Source organism: Rhinolophus sinicus, chromosome 2 (genome assembly GCF_057876585.1).
Source record: "Rhinolophus sinicus isolate RSI-liver-muscle chromosome 2, RSI-T2T, whole genome shotgun sequence".
Classification (NCBI taxonomy): Eukaryota; Metazoa; Chordata; class Mammalia; order Chiroptera; family Rhinolophidae; genus Rhinolophus; species Rhinolophus sinicus.
This window is the reverse complement of record NC_142502.1, coordinates 179464952-179486950: the sequence shown is the minus strand read 5'-3', so window position 1 is coordinate 179486950 and position 21999 is coordinate 179464952. Positions and strand designations below refer to the sequence as shown.

General features: G+C 40.1%; 1 long non-coding RNA gene across 1 annotated transcript in view; it reads left to right on the top strand.

The window, feature by feature from the left end:
• LOC109456032 (uncharacterized) overlaps positions 1 to 11826 on the top strand; it is a 249852-nt gene extending 238026 nt beyond the window's left edge. Inside the window, exons 4-5 of the long non-coding RNA XR_016020501.1 lie at positions 3955 to 3993; positions 4888 to 11826. This is a non-coding gene — a long non-coding RNA (uncharacterized LOC109456032). The remainder of the gene's footprint in view (positions 1 to 3954; positions 3994 to 4887) is intronic.
• Positions 11827 to 21999: the final 10173 nt, after the last annotated feature.

Below are 21999 nucleotides of genomic sequence, written 5' to 3'. Positions count from 1 at the left end.
ACCAGGGAATAAGCACCCTGGGCTCAGCCCCACCCTCCCTTCCTCTTTGTAGGGCTGCATCTGCCTGCAAATCAGCTTCTTGTCTGGCTCCTACTAAGCTCCCTGTGACCAGGGCTTAGGGCTGCCTCCTAGAAGCAGTCAGGAGGCCCTGCTCTCCGTGCACGTTCCTCTACTGCCACAGGATGGCCCTGCAGTAGGCAGCGTAAGCACATCTGCTCTGCAGACCCAGCCCTGCCCTCACAGGGGTCTCCCAAACCTTGGACTGCAGTGGCAGGGGGGAGGGAGCCACATTCTCTCATTCCGAGGTAGCAGCGGGGATGCTGATGGTTTGGGCTCCTTCATTTTCATTCACTCTCTCTTGCCTAACTGTTTCTGAATCCTGAGGAGGAAGAGAGAAGTCATTAATTAGGTCCTCAAACCTCAATGCCCAAATCTCACATCTTCAAAGGAGTCTCCTCTGGCTCCCCTTCCTAGAGGTACTCAGCCCTCCCTTTTTCGTCCTGGCGTTTCTCCTGTGGAATTTCAGTTGTGCTTCATTTGCTCATCATTTTCGTCAACGCACATTCACAGGTGTTTGCAGAGCTGGGGTTCTCCTGAATTTAGATGTGATGAGAAGTCACGTTTCAAGTTATGATTTCCTCAGAAAATCCAGTTCTTGGCATTTGTGTGGTATAATACAACAGAATTGGACAGAAAGCCTAGAGTTAGGTCTCAGATTGAACCTTATAAAATATTAAGAGCCCATTAGGTGCCAGCAATGGTGCTAGGTGCTTTTTGAGACATAATCTTGATATAGTTGAGTAACATTATCTCCTTTTTATAATGAAGATAACGGAAGCTCAAAGACACAAAGAAACAAACAATACTAAAAACAACAATAAAGAGGCTGTGAGCTGCTTAGAGTCACGTAGCCAGGAGTTGGTGGAGCCAGGGCTCAGGCCCAAGCCTCCTGACATCGAATGCTGTGTCCCTTGCGCCTCATCACACACACTCTCTCTGTGCCCTCTTGCAGTCCTTCTCCAGGGACAAGGGCAACATATAAAACGTATCTCTAGTGACATAGGCAATAAATGATAAAGGCCAAAACAAATGATCCAGGACACGCATGTGCTGAAGGTGCCATGCAACGCTAATCCCTGTGACCTTATACACTCATGGCAGGCTTCGCAGAAAGATCAGGATTGATTCAAGCCCAGGGAGACTTCTTGAGCAGGCATGGGATACTGGGAGGGGTATTCTAGGCACGAGGTCCCATAGCAGCAAAGGAACAAAGGCTGGATAGCACAAGGGACATTCAGAACACAGTGAATTCAGCCTGGCCTGACCCAAGGTTGATATTTGGTAGAACAGGAGGTAGAGTGAGAAAGGACAATTGATGAGGTCTTTACTTGGGAGGATGGATAGTGGTTTTCAAGTTAGGATGAACTGTGGAATCACCATTTTGAAAATACATACCCCCAGCCCCCAGACCTAGTGAATCAGAATCTCTGGCTATGCTTTGGAGCAATTATTATTATTATTATTATTCTTTTTGAATCCTTCACAGGTAACTCTGATGCTAAATAAGGGCTAAAAATCACTGAGAAAGGATTTTCTGTGGCCTTGAAGCAGACACAGAACCCTGGGTTTAGATTCATGAGTCCTGGATTTGAGTTCTGATCTTGGCATGTACCATGCTCTGAGTTGGGGCAAACCTCAATTTTCTCATTTTTAAGATGCGAGCAACAGTAGGACTGCCTCCCTCCCTCCAAAGGTCCTTATGTGAGAAAAAAGTAAAAAGTAAAATGTTGTGTTTGAAAACCCCAGCATCACACATGCCCAGCGTTAACACATTCCCTTTGTATCCATGGGAAAACATAGGCAGAGGTGAGCTGATTCTCTGACTTGGGAGGTGCCACAGGTTGCATATGGAAGTGTTCGAGGCCAACAGGGAGCACAGGGAAGAACAAGCACGGAGCACCGGAGGGGGCTGGAGAGTGGCTAATATCCAAGAATTAGGTGTGAGCTCAGCAAGCACAGCCACGGTGAGGCCTTGCAGACATCTGTGTGGCCACAGGCCAGAAGGATTCGGATTCTCTGTGGGTGAAAGGCAAGGCAGTTTACATACCTAAAAATAAAACGGGCCTCTCCCAACACTGGACTGGGTGCCCTGAAATACTGGAGGGCTGTAAGATGCAATTCTAATTTTAAGAAGATCAGTTCTTTGAATACAAACTCAGAAGCAACTTTGCTGGGGGAAATGTCCATGTACTGTGTCTTCCAGAAGGTTGTTCATAATCCCAGAGAGATGGGGCGGGGGGGGGGGGGCAGAACTACTGAGAGAGGGACTGTCCAGGCAGGAGGTCCTGGGGTCTCTGACAATGACACCTTCCAGCAGGCGGGGGGTAAAGGACAGGGAACCAAAGCTCTGAAGGTTTAAAAAGACTGGTTTGTGATTCCACACTCCTCATGCTCCCAGCTGGGTCTGACCTGGGCTCCTGGAGCAATTCCCTCTGATCCCGAAAGAGTTACTACACCTTGGGGTGGGGATGGGGGCCTGCTCCCCTTCTTCCCCTTCTGGCAGCTACAGGTCCCATTATCTCATGAACTTTCCCCATATCCCTTGGAGATAAGTATTTCCTTATGGTCATGATTGTGATTCTCATTCTACAGCTGAGCACGTGCAGACAGAGGGATGGTCCTGAAAAGAGGGAGACATTTTCTTCCTTCTCTCTGGACTCTGTCAAATTCAAATCATAAAACAGAAAGCACAGGGAACGGCTCTGAGCCTTTTCAAACCCGAGGTAGCAGGGAGCAGCGCTGGGAAAAGGAACACTTAGTGTGGGTTTGGCGTGCTGTAAAATTTATGGTCATGTGGGGGGAGGGGGAGCAGTGGAGAGTTCCTTTTTATTTTCATATGCCCATAAAGAAAGATGGGGTTTCAGAAATAATCTCATGCAGGCTTCATTTTGCATATGAGGAAATGGAGGTCAAAAGAGAGAACTTGTTAAACAGGCTGTGAGGGGACAAACTGACCCCACCCCCAACTCCTAGTTGCATTTTTGCCCCGCTGTCCTTGCCTAAACTGTTTCACATGCTCCGTGGGCCAATTCTCCGGGCAAAGGCACATCCAAGGGTAATGCTGCCTTTCCTCAAGGTCATCGTGAGAGCCTGGCTGGAGGCCGGACTTATCTGAAGAGTTTGAGAAACATATTGAAATTATCAAGACTTGGAACCCGGCCTTTGTTTGCACTGAGCTTTCACCGCCTTATCGAGTTCCTAGACTTGAACGTCTCAAGGTTTAGCCAGTCAGTTTTATTTGCCTCCTCGGAAGCCCTGAAATCTTAGGCTTGTCCCCCAGGCCTAGGGTGAGGATTCTGAGAGGTGTGGGAGCCGTGATGGCTCTACAGCCTTCCAACAACTGACCTGGGAGAGGGATTCTGGGAAAATTCCCTGGACTGAGTGCCAGTCCGGGTCCTGGGCTTGGCACTGGGAGGAACACATACTGGGACATCCTGGATCGGAAGACAGGCCACCAACACAGAGCTGTGGGCCTGGGTTACAAGAACCAACATGGAGGTCAGTACAGGGTGACCCCTTTCTGTGCAAGTGATTTATTACTGGAGACTTCCCATAATTACAAATTTGAATAATTCAAAACTGAATATCTTATAGATATAAAGAAGGAAGACTGCATTTTGAGACTTATAAATGTACAAATACCATAACAAACTATAACCTTTTTTTTTTTGCTTCTGAGTTTACTTTTAAAACAATAAATACATAATTATAAATAAAATCTTTCAGGAAACTTAGAGATATTTGTTGAAGGCTGCTTTTATTTTCTTGGGGAGAGCTCTCATGGTTTCCTAAATCAACTGTAAATCAACTACTTGAGTTATCCTGGCAGATATTTAGTCATCTTCATAGTGTTTTATCACATCTAAATCTGTTTCCTAATGTTTTTATTCTCAGGAATGTTTCTCAGCAAAAGCACCATCCCTGCAACTAAAGGTACGTGTGGATGGCATTGCCATAAGTTATAGAAAAAGTTTAAATGATAAGATCAAGGAGTACTGAAAGAAATGATAGCAGGAGTTCTCTCCCCCCCCCTTTCTGGGTAAACAACAGACTGGACAGGTGAGGGTTTTGTGTGTGCTGACCAACAGGCATCTCCATTAGACAATAGTGAAAACAGAGTTGACAACTAATTCAGCACTATTGATCATTATGCAATTCTTAATTTTTATAAATTTTAGATACTTGTGTTATTTCACATTTTGATCATCTTTTGAACCGGGTTTAAGTTAATCTAACTTGCTACCTTACCGTACAATATACAACATAATGTGGAAATTCAGAGAAAGGAGTGGGGGGAAAAATTAGAATTAGGATTAAAACTCAAACCTTTTGCTTCTGGACAATGTCATATCTGACTATCTCAGTGACGTATCATCTAATAATGTGCCATTCTTACATTCTCAACACACACAGGCAATGTGCCATTGCCTCTTTCCAGGAACATTCCTGCTGAGAATGCATTGGATCAGACATACTTATTTTATTCAGTTCTCATGACAATACATAATGCCAGTCTCTTTATGTCAAGTGTCCGCTGAATACTTTTGTCCCTTCCTTGAGCATCTCTCCTCTCGCCAGAATTGTGGCCCTGTGAGTCCTGGGTACGTCAGCAGTTCCGAACTCCAGTGTTTATCTGCCCAGCCCCTTACGGCTGCCTCTTAGCAACTACCCTCTGCCAGACTTCTCAGCCTGTCTACCTCCACCAACAATCAGCAAACGCTTCGTATCAAGCAGAAAACTGTGCACAGAACTTAGCCCCCTAAGTCTTGGCTGCTTTGGTAGCTCTCTGCTGCCTTTTACTTTACCTACTTTTCTTATTGTTCACAGCTAGAACAGTGGTTTACTACAGCTACTGCCTCCTAACCAGAAGTGGAAATCAACATATGGTTTTGAGATTTGCATATATAGCTCTGGATCATTCGTTTTAACAGTTGAATAGAATTTACGTATATAGTACATTGCATTTATTTATAGACGGTGTTTGGGTATTTTCCAATTGTTTCAGTTAAAAACAATGCTACAATGAATATTCTTGCACATGTTTTCTTGTGTACATCTTTGGGAATTCCTCTGGAATAGACAGCTGAAAATAGAATTGCAGAGCCAGAGATGATGCTTGTTCTAAACTTCATTGCTTATTGCCAATTCGCTTTCCAAAGTAGATGAAACACTGTATTTTCCCCAGGAGTGTATGAGTGTGTGTGTTTCCAACAGCTTTGGTAATGTTTGATTGTGAGACTACATAATTTTTGCCCATCAAATGGAAATGGATTTATATCTTCTTATTTTGATTATTAGTGGGGTTCTCAAGTTCGTTGCATTTCAGTGTTCCTCTTCTGGAAATGCCTATTCACATAGCTGGTCTACTTTTCAGTTGGGTTTTCAAGCCCATTGGATCACAGGTCTGACCCCCACACCAGCAGTCCTTGCAGTTACAAAGCTCAAAGGTGACTTCTTCCAATGGGCCATGTGGAAAACCCAGGAGTGCTCTCATCCCGCCATCGTAAGCAAGTAAAGGGGAGTGAGCCCTTCAGATTTTAGTTACTTCCTGCTGCTCTCCTATTCTCTCTCCCCCAAATTCCAGCCGAGCTCATTTTTTACCTACTCCAGGAAGACTTTTCACACAGGCCTCATCCTCAAATAACGCTCCGTCTGAAAACCTTCATTCCCTATTTTCCGTGTCTGCTGCCCAGAGCACCATCTAGGACTGTATCCTGCCTTCTCCTGTCCCTGTAGATGAACGCAAAGCCCCTCGTGGCTGGCGCACTGAAATGCTACAGAGCTTGGAAGTAGGCAGGTCAGACTTTATTAGTCTGCAATCTTGAGCAAGCCACATAGCCCCTCTGCACCCATTTCTTCATCTGCAAAGATAGCAGTACTGACCTCATGGAAACATTGTGAAGATTAAAGCCTTTACACTTTTACCAGAATGCCTGACCTAGTAATAGTCACTCCAAAAAGCTTAGCTATTTCCATAATAATCATGACTTTGTATTTCCCTCCAGCCTTGTACAACACTAGGTGCATGAAGGGGATTCCACACATGCTAGGTTGGCTTTGACTCCCATGGAGGTTTGTTATGTTCCGACGTTCACTTTCTGTCTATTACCTCCTGCCCATTTGCTATTTAGCTCCTCGGACCCTTGCCCCTGGACTGCATGGTGGTGAGAAAGTGTGTCCTAAGATTTGGGCAGTGCAGTAGCAGCAGATAGGTGGTGCTTACAGGACTCAGGTAACACATGGAAACCATTTCATAGTAAAATTGAGATGAGCCGTCCCACTGCATGCTGCCCTCAAATGAATCCTTTCTAGCTTGGGGACCCCAGTCTATGCATAGCCTGGCTCTTGGCTGTTGCTCTAACTGTGCCAAGTCTGGGAAGCATATTTCCCCTTGTCATTGTACCCAGGTCAGAAGCTGCTGAAAGTCCAAAGCCTCCGTGAGATTATTTGCTTCATAACCGTAAGAATCCCATATTTGTATAGCGCTTTACAATGTACAAGGCGCTAGCATGTCTATGATGTCGCATAGTCTCCAAAATACTGCTCAACGATAGTCAGGGGTCATTAACCCCATTCCATCGGGGACTCAGTGAGGAGAATGACTTCAACAGATTCACAAAGCTGAGAAGGAACAGGACTAGGCTTGAACTAAGGGCTTTTGAATCTAAATGACTATTGGTATTGTTACTATTCAGAGTTCTTTCTGTGGGCCATGCCCTACTTTTACACATGTTATCCCATTTATACTCATTTTACATGCCAGGGAGATCAGAGAGATGACGTGACATGACCCAGACACATGACCAGTGACAGCAGAGCTGAGATGGAAACCCAGGTCTCTGGTTCTAGTGCCACTGCTTTTACCTACACACTGTGCAGCTTCCAAATCTAAACGTGCTGAGGCATCTGAAGGCAGGAGGACACCTCACCTCAGGTCCTCTAGGCTAAGGTGACACTCATGGTCAGTTTGCAGAGAGAAGGGATATCCCCATTCTTGCCCCTCACCGCCCATCTGGTTACGTCACCTCCCCTCAGACCCGGGGCTGCTCGAGCTCCCCAGGAGCATCTAGCCCACTGAGGGTAGAGACCTGGGCCTGAGAAAAAGCAGTGTACATTTTTGACAATAATAATTATGCCAACTTGACATAGAAATGTCATTCAGAAGCAGCTTCATTTTCCCACAAAACTCAACTTCAAAGGAGAAAAACTTTTGAATGTTTTATTTGTCTAAGTGATCTTCATAATACTCTTTTCAATGAAACAAATTGTGAAACATCAGTTTGATATAAAGGACACTTAAAAACAAAGTCTGTGTGAAAAAACAAATAGGGTTCTCAAAAGAGCCTGTAAAACCCAGTCACTGTCAGGTTCGTTAGGCAGGGCTATGCTGGCCTGGGCTGGGCAGGAGACCTTTGTAAACATCCCCCAGGCATAAACTACTGGTTAGGAAATACCCTGGTTAGGGGATGAGGGAGAGCATGGCCATTAACACATGGACCTAGCTATCTGTCTGACTGGCTCCTTCTTGGACTAGAGCACCAACCTCCTTACTGGCTTGTGTGCCACCACTGTCCCCACTTTCACATGACCCTTGTCCTTGTGATCTGAAATACAGAGCTAGCCATGCTATTCCTCTGCTAAAGAACTCCAACAACGTCCTACTGTCTAAAAATCTAGGTCACTTTGCATCCTTTACATGACCATGCCATTCATGCTCTTGTCTCATCCATCTCTGCAGTGTCTTCTTTAGTTTCCACTGTCCTGCCACACCAAGGCTAAGGCCCCGGGTCTCAGCCTGTGCTTCTCTCACTCCTCTCTCCTTTCTTCCCTAAGGAACCCATGCTTCCCAGGCCAACTTAAAACCTCATGCTTAGCCAAAGCTTTCCCATCCACCATTCGTTGTCCTTTGAGCTCTTTACCTTAGACCCAGTCATTTTGTATTATAGCTGCTTTTTATGCATGTATTTACATATACCTGCTGAACTGGGAGTGCCTTGATGGGAAAAGATGGGTCTTATCCATCAATGTATCGCCAACATCCAGCACAGTACCTAGAATATAATTGTGGGGATGGAGTCTCAGGGAGCAGTTTCCAGGCTCTCGACCTCACGTGGAAAGGTGCTGGCTTGGGTAGTAGATGGCCATCAGCTGTGATCAGGTGGCCATCACCTGTAGCCAGTTAGCCATTGGCCACTAATATGGCTGCCGTGGCTGGGCTAGCAAACACGGATTGTGGCTAGCAAGTGAGGTTAGCAAGTGGATTGTGGATCATGTTGATCCTACTTCCCGTGTCTTTTCGGGCTACCAGGGAGACTGGGGTGTAGGAAGACCCCTCGCTGGGGTACTAGCAGATGTTTGCTTTTGTGTCTTGACCAGCTGCAGTCGAGAATATAGTGGTATGACTCTCCTGTCTATGGCTCTGTTGTTGTTCCTTTTTGCCCTCACCATATCCTGCGTTCTTGTGTGGGGAGCAGGAGCTGAGTCCCTGCATGACAATAACAGATACTAAAAAACAGTTACTAGAATTTTTCTGATGCCTAATATGTGGTAGGCTTAGAGATGCATGTGGATCTGACCTAGGGACGCGCACGACTTAACAGGAATGTGTTAAGGGCTTGACTGGAGGTAGGGATGGGGAAGGCTTCCTGTAGAGCTGGCCTGTGAGCAGGGGCTCATCCCTTGGGCAGCGATTTTAAGAAGGAAGTGAAAAACAACTCCTTGCCCATGCAGAGTAAAAACAAGGGGAAGTATTCCCAGTGGAAGTAAGTGGCCCAACTGGAGGAAAAGAAGGTGCAGCCAAAAAAGCTTCAAAAATACTGAGTGGCTGAAATTCACTGAGAAGCAAGTATCATGTGCTGAAAGTCTTCATGTTGAAGTGAAGGTCCTTGGCTTGCAACGCAGGTCACCTGTTTCCATGAACTTCCAGATAGCAGAATAAAAGGCAAGAGCCCACATATGGGATGACTTAAATTGGTGCGAGGGAATGTGTGTGTCACTCTGATCAGGGGTGGTACGTGCTGCATTATTAGGCCCAGGCTGAGGCCACAGTACAGTCATAAATCAAGAAGCGGGTGTTTAAAAAACAGTGGAAGTGTTAAGGAAACATGAAGTGGCTGACCTGTGGGGCTGGGCTGTTACTCCCTACAAGAATTTCTATGACTAATGATGTGGATAAATAAGTACTTAACTTTCTCATAACCACACGTGTAATTTATTTAATTCATGGGGTATTATGCAGTTCTGGGAGCTCTTTAAGATGATGGTGATCAGTTGGAAAAGGTTTCCCATTATTCAATAGAGGCTGGAGCCTTTTTTTCCCCAATAAGTTTTTGTCCTTGGTAACTGGGATTAATGTACAGAAAGATGGGATTTAGGAGTAGCCCCTCACCCTTCTAGTTTAATTTAGAGTTTTTGAAGTTCTACTGGTAGATAATCATTCAGTTGGGTCTTTGAGACCTTTTAAAACAAAATAACTGAGATAGAGGTGAGTCATACCTAAGGGTTTATTGGATCATATTGACAGAGATGCATGGCCAGGAATCTGCCAAAGGAAACTTCTAAATGTTTGTAAGGTGGCAGGATGACAAGTGACCCAGGCCTGAGAATGACTGCCTTGCATACCATTAATCAGCTGCCACGTCACATCTCTGAGCCTCAATTTCTTCATCTCTAGAAAGGGGCCAATAATACCTACAGAGTATTGTGAAGGTCAAATCCAGGCTCCTCTTTTTATACATGACATGTTTCTTAGATGTGTGAAAGTCAGATATATTTCAGTTGAAGAAGCAATGTAGATATTTTATAAGGAAAGGTTGGCCCTGATCATTATAAACTACAAAATCCCTGATTGGACCTCACTGTTTTGATACAATCTTAGAAATAGTATTTCTAGCATTTTATGGTATTACACACACACACACACACACACACACACACACACACACACACGTATATAATGAACGTATCGAGATTATAGATTGTTTGTGCCCAGTACTCTTATTTCATTCATTCATCTGACAAAAACAAACAAAAAATTGAGTATCCATTACTTGACACATTATTCTCAAATGTGTTAGGATTATGAGACGTATGTTGATTTATCACTCCCCATTTTTAAAAAAATTAAAAATGTTGACAAAATGCAATCAATAAGCAAATAAGTTCCCAAATACTGCAGAACATGGACCATGCCACTGCTAAACAGAACAACTGGCCAACGGCAGTACCCTAGAGACAGGTCAAATGTCTTGTCATGAGTGATGGTGGAAGTCTGAATTCAGCATAAAGATGTGTTTAACAGTGTCAATATGAAATATAGATAGCAAAAATGTTGAAAAATACATGTCATATCTAAAAATGTTTTGGTTAAGGTACCACCCCAATCTAAGGGGATGTTAGGAGTGGACATGGGAGGGTGATGCCAGGGTGAGAAGAGAGAAAAAAACAACAACAGCAAAGCATGAAGGGATGCAAAGTCATTTCTAGATACCACGTGATACCTGAGAGCCAGCTCAGATACAGGATAAAGCTGGCCTGCTTTCTTCCTGAGAGCTCATTTTTCTTTATGTCATTCAGGGTAGATTCTGTAACTCAGTATTCTCAACCTGAGCTACATATTCAAAACACTTGGTTCTTTAAAAAAAAATGCAAATGTCTGGGCTCTATCCAAGACCAATTAAATCCGAATCTCTGGGCTAGTAACTGGGTACGCTTAGGTGCAAATTCATGCCTGGATGCCAACTTTCTTTTTCCGTTGTATTATTTTAAAATTTATTTCAGTGGTCGCTCTGTATTACATATGCACCCTTGGCTTAATAAATTTGAATACCAATCAAATTTTATCTTTCTCCTGGATAATGGAAGACCTTTAGAACACTTTAATTAAACTTACTCCTTCCTGATTTCTAGCTAAATATTATCAGCTATATTAAGCCTATTATTTTTCATAATCATTTTATATACCTTATTGCTTTTATATAATGTTTACATAATCCTGACTTTCTAATATAATTATCAGTTTTATACTTACTCAATAGTATTATTTTGGTGTTATTTCCTGTATCTCAGGACTTCCATCTGGAATTACTTGCCTTATGCCTGAAATGAATTGTTTAGAATGTCCTCTGATGCGGTTATTTGAGGCTAGTTCTCTCCATTTTGGTATGTTTGTTAACATTTTTATTTTACATCCATTCTGGATGTGTATTTTTCATTGAGTATAGAATTCTAGGTTGGCAGTTATTTTCATTCAGTCCATTACTATCTTTCATGTATGTATGTATTTTATATGTAGCCTTTCAGATTGGCTTCTTTCACTTAGCAATATACATTTAAGTTTCCTCCATGCCTTCTTATGGTTTGATAGTTCACTTCTTTTTAGCACAGAATAATATTTAATTGTGTGTATGTACCACAGTTTACTTATTCATTTACTTACTAATGTATATCTTTGTTGCTTCAAAGTTTTGGCACTTACAAATAAAGTTGCTATACATATCTGTGTGAGTTTGTGTATACCTTTATAATATTCCTGTTTAGAATTAGGCTTGTTGAAGCTGTGGATTATTGTTTTTCATCAGTTCTGGAAAATTCTCTCTCGTTATCCCTACAAATGTTGCCTCTGTCCCTATTCTCTCTGTTTTCTCTCTATAACTCCAATAAAAATGTATGATATATGTTCATTCTATCTACCACATTTCTTAACCCTTGTCCTAAAATTTCTGTATGTCTCTCTTTGCAGCGTTCTGGATCATTTTTTCTGATCTGTCCCTTTAGTTCATTGCATCTCTGTTCTGTTGTGTTAAGTCTGCAGCCAAATCCATCTTCTGAGTTTTTCGTTTTTTGTAAACGAAACTTTTCATTTCTAGAAGTTAAGTTATAAATTGTTCTAAAAGTTGTCACTTTTATAGATTTTTTTCCCTCTTCTGAAATTTTGAAGCTCATTTTTATTTCCTTAAATATAGTAAGCATGGTTATTCCATCATCTATGTCTGATGATTCTCATATCTGAAATTTTTGGATCAGTGTTCTCGTTCTCACTCATGGTGCCTGTACTTGTACCTTGTTGCTTGTCATTGCCCTTGATAAAATAATTCACAGAAGTTGTCCAAGCCCTTTTATAAATGTACCTCCCTCTGAAGAGGATTTTTTTCCCTTCCTGCTGGTCCTGTAAGGTATTACCAGTCTCTAACAATTTTAAAACAAATTGATGGTTTGACCTTTCTTGCATTGCTCTGGAGAAATCAGTTTGCATGACTGCATAGGGGTAGGGCTTGGTTTATAACCTTCCAGGGACAGGTTTCCTCCTTTTATGTGTACCCTCTTCTTCTCAGGGTTCAGACAACTCCCCTGTTCCATGGGGCAATTGGGAGTTTAATATACTGTTAATCCTTGCTGACCCTTACCTTGAGTGAGTAGTAGTTTAGAATTACAGTTTAATGTTAATTTGTGTGGGTGTCTATGAAGCCCCAGATTTTGTGTAGGCTTTCACTTCTGTCCTCCTTCAGGTTCTAGGCAGTCAAAACAAAACCTCATATTCATCATTGTCTCTTCCACGGTGACAAATGTCCTCCGGGAAAAAGTAATTTTGCCTTTTGTCTTGATTTTTAAGATTTTTACCTTCATGTTTACCTGATTTTGATTTAGGAATTTTCCACAATTTTGTCAGCACTTTGATGCTTTTTTGTTTTTTTAAATTTTTTCTTTCCTTTTTTCCTATTTTTATCAGAATTGTTAGTTGTTTTAAATAAGGATTGGTCTAAGTAACTGAGCCTGTCATTTCCAGAAGCCAAAGTCCCTGAAACAATTATTTGAAAAAGACACACAAAAATATTTTCTCTGTCACCACTCACATTATTCAGGAAATTTTACATGAAATAATATTGATATGTAAAGTGTGTTATCAGTTGCATATTAGGAAAACTATTCTAAGTATTTGAAATCTTTAATTAGTGGATTTTCACAAATAGGATATGTATAATGTCTGAATTCTCAGCAGATGTTGGAGAGTTAAAACTGTTGTATTTCAAAATAAATGGATGCATTTGCTATAAAGTACTGTAATATGGTTCTTTTGATCATTGTATTATGATTTAACTCAGACATCTTTATTGTTTGTGCAATTTCTCCAAACCCATGAAAGGTGATATATATCCCTCTGGCATGAGACCAACACTCTGGATTGGGCACTGGATTATTTAACCACCCTGCTAAATAATTTACACTTGGGGATATTATGCAGAAACCTTTTCAATTAACTTGTGTTGACAGAGAAACTAAATATAGTAGTCAATGAAAAAAAAATTAGCGCATTCTTGACCTATTGGGCAGAAAAAAAAAAAAACTTATTCAAAATATTTTCTACTCTACAAAATAAAGGGAAAGATTGAAAATGATAATGATTATAAATGGGAGAATTAAATGTCTATTATTTTTATTTTAGAGAAAAGTTTAACTTTCTCTATGTTTATTATTTTAGTTCACTAAAAGAAGTAAACTGGTACAGTGGAAGGAGCCAGAGGCTCTGAAATCTGAAAAATTTTCGTTCAAATCCTGTGCTCATCAGGCTTCAGACAAGTCGTTTGGCTTTCTAAAGCTAACTTCCCTTATCTGTTAATTAGGAAGAAGAATACCTTGCAGTGTTTTTATGAGAATTAAAGATGATATATGTTAAATATCTCAAGTAAATAGTAGTTAGTTTTCTAGAAAGAACTTTCTCCGGGCAGTTTAATCAAATCTCCTAATTTGTCCTATTATTGATGATCTTCGGTGTTAGTGATTTGCAAAAATGTGACATTATTTTGAAAATAAGCCCTTATAATATTTTTATACACATATACTTATTTGAAAATTAATTATGGGACCAAGTAAATACATACAGGTTGTGGTAGAATGAATTGTATTAGCGTTAGCAAATAATATCTAATCAACTAAAGGCAGATTGTTGACTGAAATGCACAGATATCTGCAGAAAAAAACTGGAAGACACTAGTCAATAATTTGACTGAACTGTAGAATAGCTTCCAGGGGAACGTGTGGCCTGATTAATTTTTTTTTTTTAGTCTGTGAGCTTTCTTTTTAGCTTTCCTCATACTAATACCAAATTTCCACTGACTATAGTTGTCAAAAATGATGACACACTTACTCAAAGCTTTTTCATACTTATCATTGCAAGTTTTGAATAAGAGTGTGAAGGAAAATCCAGCATTACTTTCACAAGCCAAAAGGGCCTGCTTCTCTCTGTGAAGATTGAACATATTTTCTAGAGTTTAGAAAGGAACCAGTTAAATCAGCTCCCTCTACTCTGACCATCAATAGAGTGACAGACATCTTAGTTTTTAGGTCATTAATTAACTAATTAAATGACCTAATATCTTGTGAGTAATTGATGTATTACAGTCCTGTCCCAGATGTTAGCAGGAGGCAGAGAATGTTTAAATCTGTCCCTGCCCTCAATACACTATAGTCTGCGTCTTGAAAACTCACATCCAGCCTTTGAATCTCCTCTTACCTTTACTTCTCTGACCTGATTTGCAGCAGATAAGTAGAAATAAATATTCCTAGAATAGCCAGGGTTTCAGTTATGAATGTCTTTCTAATCCATTCACACTACCCAAAGCACTTAGGCAGGATTATCCATCACAAGTCATTCTACAATCTTAATCAAATTGCCTGCTGAAGGAAGCCCAGTATTTATTACATTTTTCCTAAATGGAAAACAGCTGTGATAAATTAATGTTCACCAGAAATCTCATATTAGGAAAGATTCTCAGATACTCTCTCAACTGTCACTTTTTCCCACTATGAATAATATATTCCTGTAGCCTAACCTGTGGCTAATTCACTTGGCCCCTTCCACCTCTCTGTGAGGTACACTGGAGATGAAATGTTTCCTGAACCAGACTGGCAATATTTAGAAGATAAACACATATTTTAAAAAGTAAAAAAGAAAATATCTCTAAGAAGGCGGCATCATTGGCAACAACGGAATGCACGTTACAAGGCTTACTTTAAGAGCCAAGTGTGTCCAGATCATAAATCTCCTGCCTATGGATTCACCAAATACAGGTATCACTGTGAATGTCACCAAACACTCCACCTCAGAATTAACTTCGTCTCCTCTGATCCTATAACTAATCAAGTTCAGATTGTAAATTGGGCTCCCCAAATGGATTTCCTCACTGGGGTGCAATATGCTACCCAAAGGAGAGAGGTTTCCAATTCCTTTGGTGGTTTCTCATTGTGAATTGATATTTCAATAAATTCAAATATCTGAGGCTGCTGAGCTAAGACACAAGCATTGTATTATTGTGATTTCACCAAAGAAATTCCATGTTGACTGTGTCTCTTTCATTAGCCCCCTCCCTTTCAAGCTGTAGTACTCAATTTCTTTGTGCCTTCTATATATGCTTTCACTTGCTCACTTGCAAGGTGCTTTTTATTTGCAAATTTATTTTTTTTCCTCTCTGGTCAGTAATCCTACTGATCTAGTTTCTTTATAGGGAACAGTATCCATCACAGATATTTTGAGGAGGAACGGATAGAGTACAGTAAAATAGGTGCCTACTCCTAATGGGATGGTCCGCAAAAGTGAGATAAGTTACAGTAACAGGAGTGACTCCAAAAATACTACAGCACTGACCCACAAGGAGAAGCTACTACTTCAGCCAGGATTAGGAAGGTGGGAAACTCCACAGTGCTGATGGAAACACTGGGTTACAGCACACAGCACCACAGCTACGAGTCAGCTATCGGGAAACCGGAAGCAGTATGCCACCATTTCTGTAACCTCCTCCCAGCATCCATTAAGAAGTGCAGGCTCTATCCCAATTGCCTCTTGTTATTAAAAAAACACACAAAAGAAACAAAACTAAACAAAAAGAGACATCTCAGTATCCACAACCTTTCTTGCCAGCAGAAAATAGCCAAAAACAGTAGGAAGAAGGCCTCTTTTTCAATTCCCTCTTTCAGAATCTCACTTTAGGGGCATCTGTTTGTTGGAAACTGGTTTCCATCCAGAACGTATGCAATGTGGTTTGTGTTTATTGTTTTAAAACTCTTCAGCCTATGAAAGATGAAAAGGGCACTCTAGCGGTAGGTAGGAAAAGAAAACGGAATGCCAATCGACCGTATCCTTCAGGTTCTATTTGTCTTCTTATGTTCTTAATAAACAATAGAAGTTGTATCGATGGTATCCTGTCTTGCACATAGCCTACTGCTCACACATAGTCTTTTAATGCATGCGTATGCATATGTGGATATGATCAAAATTGTGAACTGGAGTTAGTTGTAAGTTATACTTAGTGTAATGTACCGTGTGAGATCCTGGAGAGTTTCATACCCAAGGAGGCTACAACTATGATTAAGTGTGTAATGTGTGTATCATTGAACGTCCTCCTATCACATACAGTGTGGAGAAATAGCAAGACACACCCCCACTGAAAAGAAGAGCATACTCGCTTGACTTCTTAAATCTACATTTTCTGCACTGATATATAAATCCCCACGTCTGCTGTTCCTGTCCTTTCTACCCTGTTAGATATCCTTTCCTAACTTAAGTACAGTCACTCTTTTATAGCTTTGATTATTTCTTTCAAAATATTCAAATATAGTTTTCTTCTAGTTCACAGAGAACTGTAGAATAAAAAAAATATGCATTCAGAGAAATATGAAAAATAGATATCCAAGCTTTTCTCCACCCTCCTGCAAAAGGCTCCAGTGACTTTTGCAACACCCCCAACTTCATTTATCTATAGGATGGCTCTTGATAGCTTTGTGTGAGCTTTTGAAAGTTCAGCCAAGTCAGCTGCATGATGAACACAAAGACAATAGCTCCCACACACGGGGCTACATGGATTAAAGAACCCTATCCATCAGTAAATCTGCCAGATGGCAGTGGAAGAAAGCTTGTAACTCTCTCACTTTCATTTCAACAGCAGCAAACAATGTTCAATGTTTAAAATAAACTCTTCCAGATGAGCTAAAGATAAACTCTGAGGTGGGTGGACTTGAGCTTGCTAGGCTGCAGCTCTGAAGTGTTTGATTACATTAACACAAAACCCCTGGGTAGAACCCGCTTCTGTCAACAGAATGCTTAGACTGGAACACCTACTACATGGAGCCATTTCCTGTGCTTTCATGGGTTGGTGGCAGAAACGGGCTTTGCTTTAGGCACAAACTAATAATGATTCTGTATTTCTCTGTGCGCAGCATTTCCTCAAACCATGTGTACAGCTTCAAAATATACCTAAAACGCCAACACTATATTGGGCTGCACAGATAAAAATATTTTACATATATCTATAACTTAAACTTCTGGTGATTCATTCAGCCTATCATTCACCTTACTGTTCTCATAGTATCAGGAAATGCGCCATTAGGATGTAGAACCGTGCTGCTAATAACTGGATAACTATTTAGATATTGGAGGTATATAACTATTTAGATATGTGCAAAAAAAGGTGTATTTATTTTCTAAAGTCAGAATGTATACGGGAAGTTAGGAGTATTTTGTTGTTGTTGTTTTTAATAGACTTTAAAACCTACAACTTAGGACAGGTCAGGCTGTAATACACTGTATGTAGCATGGCAACTTTTAAAGATAAAATGATGTACCGAAAAATAACTTTATTAAATATTCAGGAACATAGCTATTTAACACAATTAGTAGATGCCTTAAATGGGGAGAGAAGAAAACACAGGGTTGATGATGAAAATAAATATTAGGCTGCAAAGACACTCAGGAACAAATACATCAACAAATTATCAAGTGTACTGGGACGTATTAAAAAATAAAAATCCCAAATTTAGATTAGAAGTCTTAGGGAAAATATGATTCACACTATGGAGAAAACAGTTCTTGCGAATTCCTCTAAAATGAAACTTTTTTATGTCAGTGATAACTCTGTTTTATACAATGGAAGCGCTTTTCTTTGGAATCAGTTGGTTACGTGAAAAAGTTGATTAAAGAAGGAAATCATAAAGATGAGTCACATGCACCTCAGAATTATTATTTGGATTTAAAACATCTAACACGTTCATTCTTTTGCCTCTTCTGATGTAAAGTTAAGGGCTTGTCACTTGTTTTTCGGCGTGTGAGTTTACTTGGAATTCCACGTTCTTACATTATACTCAAATAGGATAGTCTATGCTTTCCAGCTTTTGTGTCTTTAAAAGGGAGTCAAAGTTTAAAGTCACTTGCAAAGCACTAAATATAGACCCTTTTAGATTTTTGTAGTATCTATTTTTAATATTTGACAGTTGTTTTGAAAGTTTGTTCAACAGTTTGTAGTAATTGGCCTTAGTTTTGCAAAACACTCAGCTTACTTTTCATAGAAATTCTCTCTCTTTGTACTCATAAGTCATTGGTTTGTATTATGATTAATAACTTCTACTATAAATGATAACAAGCACAGCTGACACAGACACACAAGTTTGGTGGGGTTTTCTCTGTTGCTTCCTGCATCCCCAGAGCCTAGGATAATGCATGACACGTAATAGGCATTCAATAAATTCTTGCAAAATGACAAATGAATGGTACATGACCCACTCTTCTTAAGTATATAATAGAACAGGTGGGAGCAGAAGTGCCAGGGGTGGTCTAGAGGGGAGACTGTCAGCCTAGAGTATTTGCATGCTATGGGCATCAGTCAGTATGTTTTACAAAAAGAAAAAGAAAAAGAAAGAGAGAGAGAGAGAGAGAGAGAGAGAGAGAGAGAGAGAGAGAGAGAGAGAGAGAGAGAGAGAAATGGAGAACCAGTTATTACAGCAAGTCTGTTACATGGTGGTTGGTTAAGAGTGCTTCTACTATATTTTGATCAGATATCTAACTTAGCAAAAGCTCTTCCTTGCGGTCTGCATAAAACTGAGCACTCCATCTAACTTTCCTCTGGGAATAAACCACCTTCCTCCATGTTATAACCTGAAACTAATTTAACTCCCCATTGTCTAGAGAAGGTTTGTGAAACATCTGAAGCTGCCTGTGGGGGCCAAGTTCCTGAAGGGTGATTAGTAACATGTTCTCTCTTCAGTGTTCTTAGGACATTTGGAATCAATTAAATATTCAAATATAGGTTCTCTCAGATCTCTAGCCAGACCCAGCAAGTTTGTGAGGGGAGGGAGTTGAAAGCAGATAACTGGTATTCCTCACACCAAAATCTATAGCTGGAGATTTAAAAAATACTCTCTAGACTTCCTGGGACTGCAAGCAAATAGTCATACAAGATTAGACATAAGGAGAAACAGCAGGAGCCTTATTAAGAAGTAGGAGTTACAGCATACACGAGAACTGCTACCATACCCGGAGTCTTAAAGACAAATAAGTGACTACCTTGGGCTGTGGCATAAGTACAACAGTATGGCCCTGTGAGCTAAGAATGGTTTTCACATTTTTTAAAGGATTGTAAATATATATATATATATATATAACAGACTGTATATGGCCTAATAACTTAAAATATTTACAATCTGGCCTTTTATAAAAAGTTTGCTGACCCTTGCTTTAGTTTTGTTGCATATGTACTAATACAATTATTACTATTTCTAATTATTCTTAATAGTGATGATTAGGTGTAGGTGCATTAGGGAAGGGGAAATTGACGAGGGCTCACATGTGTCAGGCACTTTGCTAAATGCGTTACATACTCTGCCATTTCTTCACTAGGCAATCCTTTAAAGTTGGCATCATTTCAATGATAGAGATGGGAAAAACAGAAGCTCAGAGAGGTGAAGCAACTTGCCAACATCACAGATGGAATTAAGTAGTGGAGTAGTTGAACCCAACACGGTTGTATGTTTAAGCTGTGAAATTGCTTTTCCAATTAAACATTACTTAGAACTTCACTATATAGTTACTCTGAGTAAAATGGAGGCAGAAGACCCAGCAACCTCACCCCTTTCTAGAATAAGCTGCTTGAAACAGATGTCAGTATGTCAAAAGATGGTCAATAACCAACATGAAAATGAGTTTCCAACTCAGTTACTCCATTAGCTGGCACATTACACACTCTAACAATATTTTGCTAGGGGTCAGAGGAAGTATCAAAGTGACAGGATTGCCTTTTACTTCTTTGCCCAGTGAAATGGTTAGAAGTTAGTCAGGAGAAAGGAGAAAGAAGAGAGCAGCAAAAGGTTTAAATAATCTTCAAAATCTAACTAGTCATACTATAGCTATTAGTTCTCGATTCCATCAAACACCGGGTGGGAAGGACATCTTCCAAATGGCAGCTCGTTTTACCTTAATAGTTGGTGTTTCCAGATGAGTTTCTAGTTTTCCATCATGATAAATTAATATATCCTATTTTATTATGGTGCCACAAACAAGAGCTCTGAAAGGCTCAATTCTTACAAAAGGCCTAAATCCCCTGAAAAGCATCAGGTATCAAAATGCAGCCAGAAAAGATGGTATTAAAAGAGAAAAATAAAAAGGGCTCCTTTTTAATGAAGTTGAGGTGTAGGACAGATTTATTAGCTTCCATTTTTCCAAGTTGCATTCTGGTGTATTTCCTGCCCATATTTCTAAGTTCAGCAGGTCTCTTTGTAGGATTTTTAAAAAAATATGTTTCAAAGAACACGATGCAGCTCTACCCACTACACCTGCAAAGACACACCTGTGATGATACGTACAAACACGAAGTGTTCTTCATACTCGCAACACAATTCTCTGACAGAAAACAGACCTTCTGTATGCTCTGCCAAGTTCCCGCCATTTTCAGAAAGAACTGATTCTGGTAACCAGATATAAAAAGCCTTAAGAATAATAACCTATCAAAGATTACCTCTAACCAAAACGGCCATTAAATTCAGTGTAGTTCAGTCTATCTTTTACTGTCATAATTCCTTTTCCCCAAAATTGAGATGGTTAAGACAAATAATTATTTTTGATGCTGTAACACAGATGCCTACAGCATTCCTACTTATTTTTATGCACACTACTGATTCTTTATTATTCATTCAAATATTATCATTAAATGTTTACTGTGTGTCAGGTATACTTGACTCTTGAGGAAGAAAAACTGATGAGAATATAACAATAAAACCTTTCCTTGGAAAATTGCAATTGTCTAACTGGGCTTGTGAAAAAATAATCAGTGCACTAAATTCCTAGTAAAGCTGCCAAGATCAATGAAAACAAAGTAGAAAGAGAATTGGTTCTGCCTACAGGAACTGGATGGAGATGGGACATATTTCAAGGAAATGTTGAAGGGTAAGTAGTATTCCCAGTGAAAAGGAGGAGGGTATTCCAGACTGGATACGATAGAAGGAAAGGGCAAGAGGCAATTGAGTAGGTGACTGGTCTATACTGAGGACTGGATTATACAATAGAGATGGGCTAAGACATTAGTCACTACCGACGTGTGCCTATTTAAGATTAGATATTCAGTTCTCAGTCATATTTCAAGTACCCAGTAACGTTACGTCAATTCTACCATATTAGACAGTGCAGAGAATTACTTTTCATTGTACAAAGTTCTACTGCACAGAACTAAGAATACAAGGTAAGCCTTTGGCAGTTCATGGAGAGTCTAAAATGTGTATTAAAGAGTTTAAACTTTAAGTAGACAGGATTTATAAATATGTTCTACCAAGCCCCTTCAGGAATAGCTTGGGGGGGACTGCATCCCTGTAGCATTTCTATGACCTCTTTTACCAATCCAGCTTCTACATTTGAGTGACTTATTTTAAAGAAAAGAATTCTGCAGCTTAAAAAAAAAAAAAAAATACTGGAAATTCACTGTTATGGATCATTGGAAACCACCACAGGTTTTTAAGCAGGGACATGACAACCTGACAAAGATTTGGGTTTTAGAAATACTCATTCTTAAAGCAGCAAGCAAGATATGTGGGAAGGAAAGACACTTGGCATACCAAGATCAGTAGAGGCTAATGAGATGATAAAGGGCTCATTTCAGTGAAATTTCTAAAGAAACAGACAATTAAGAA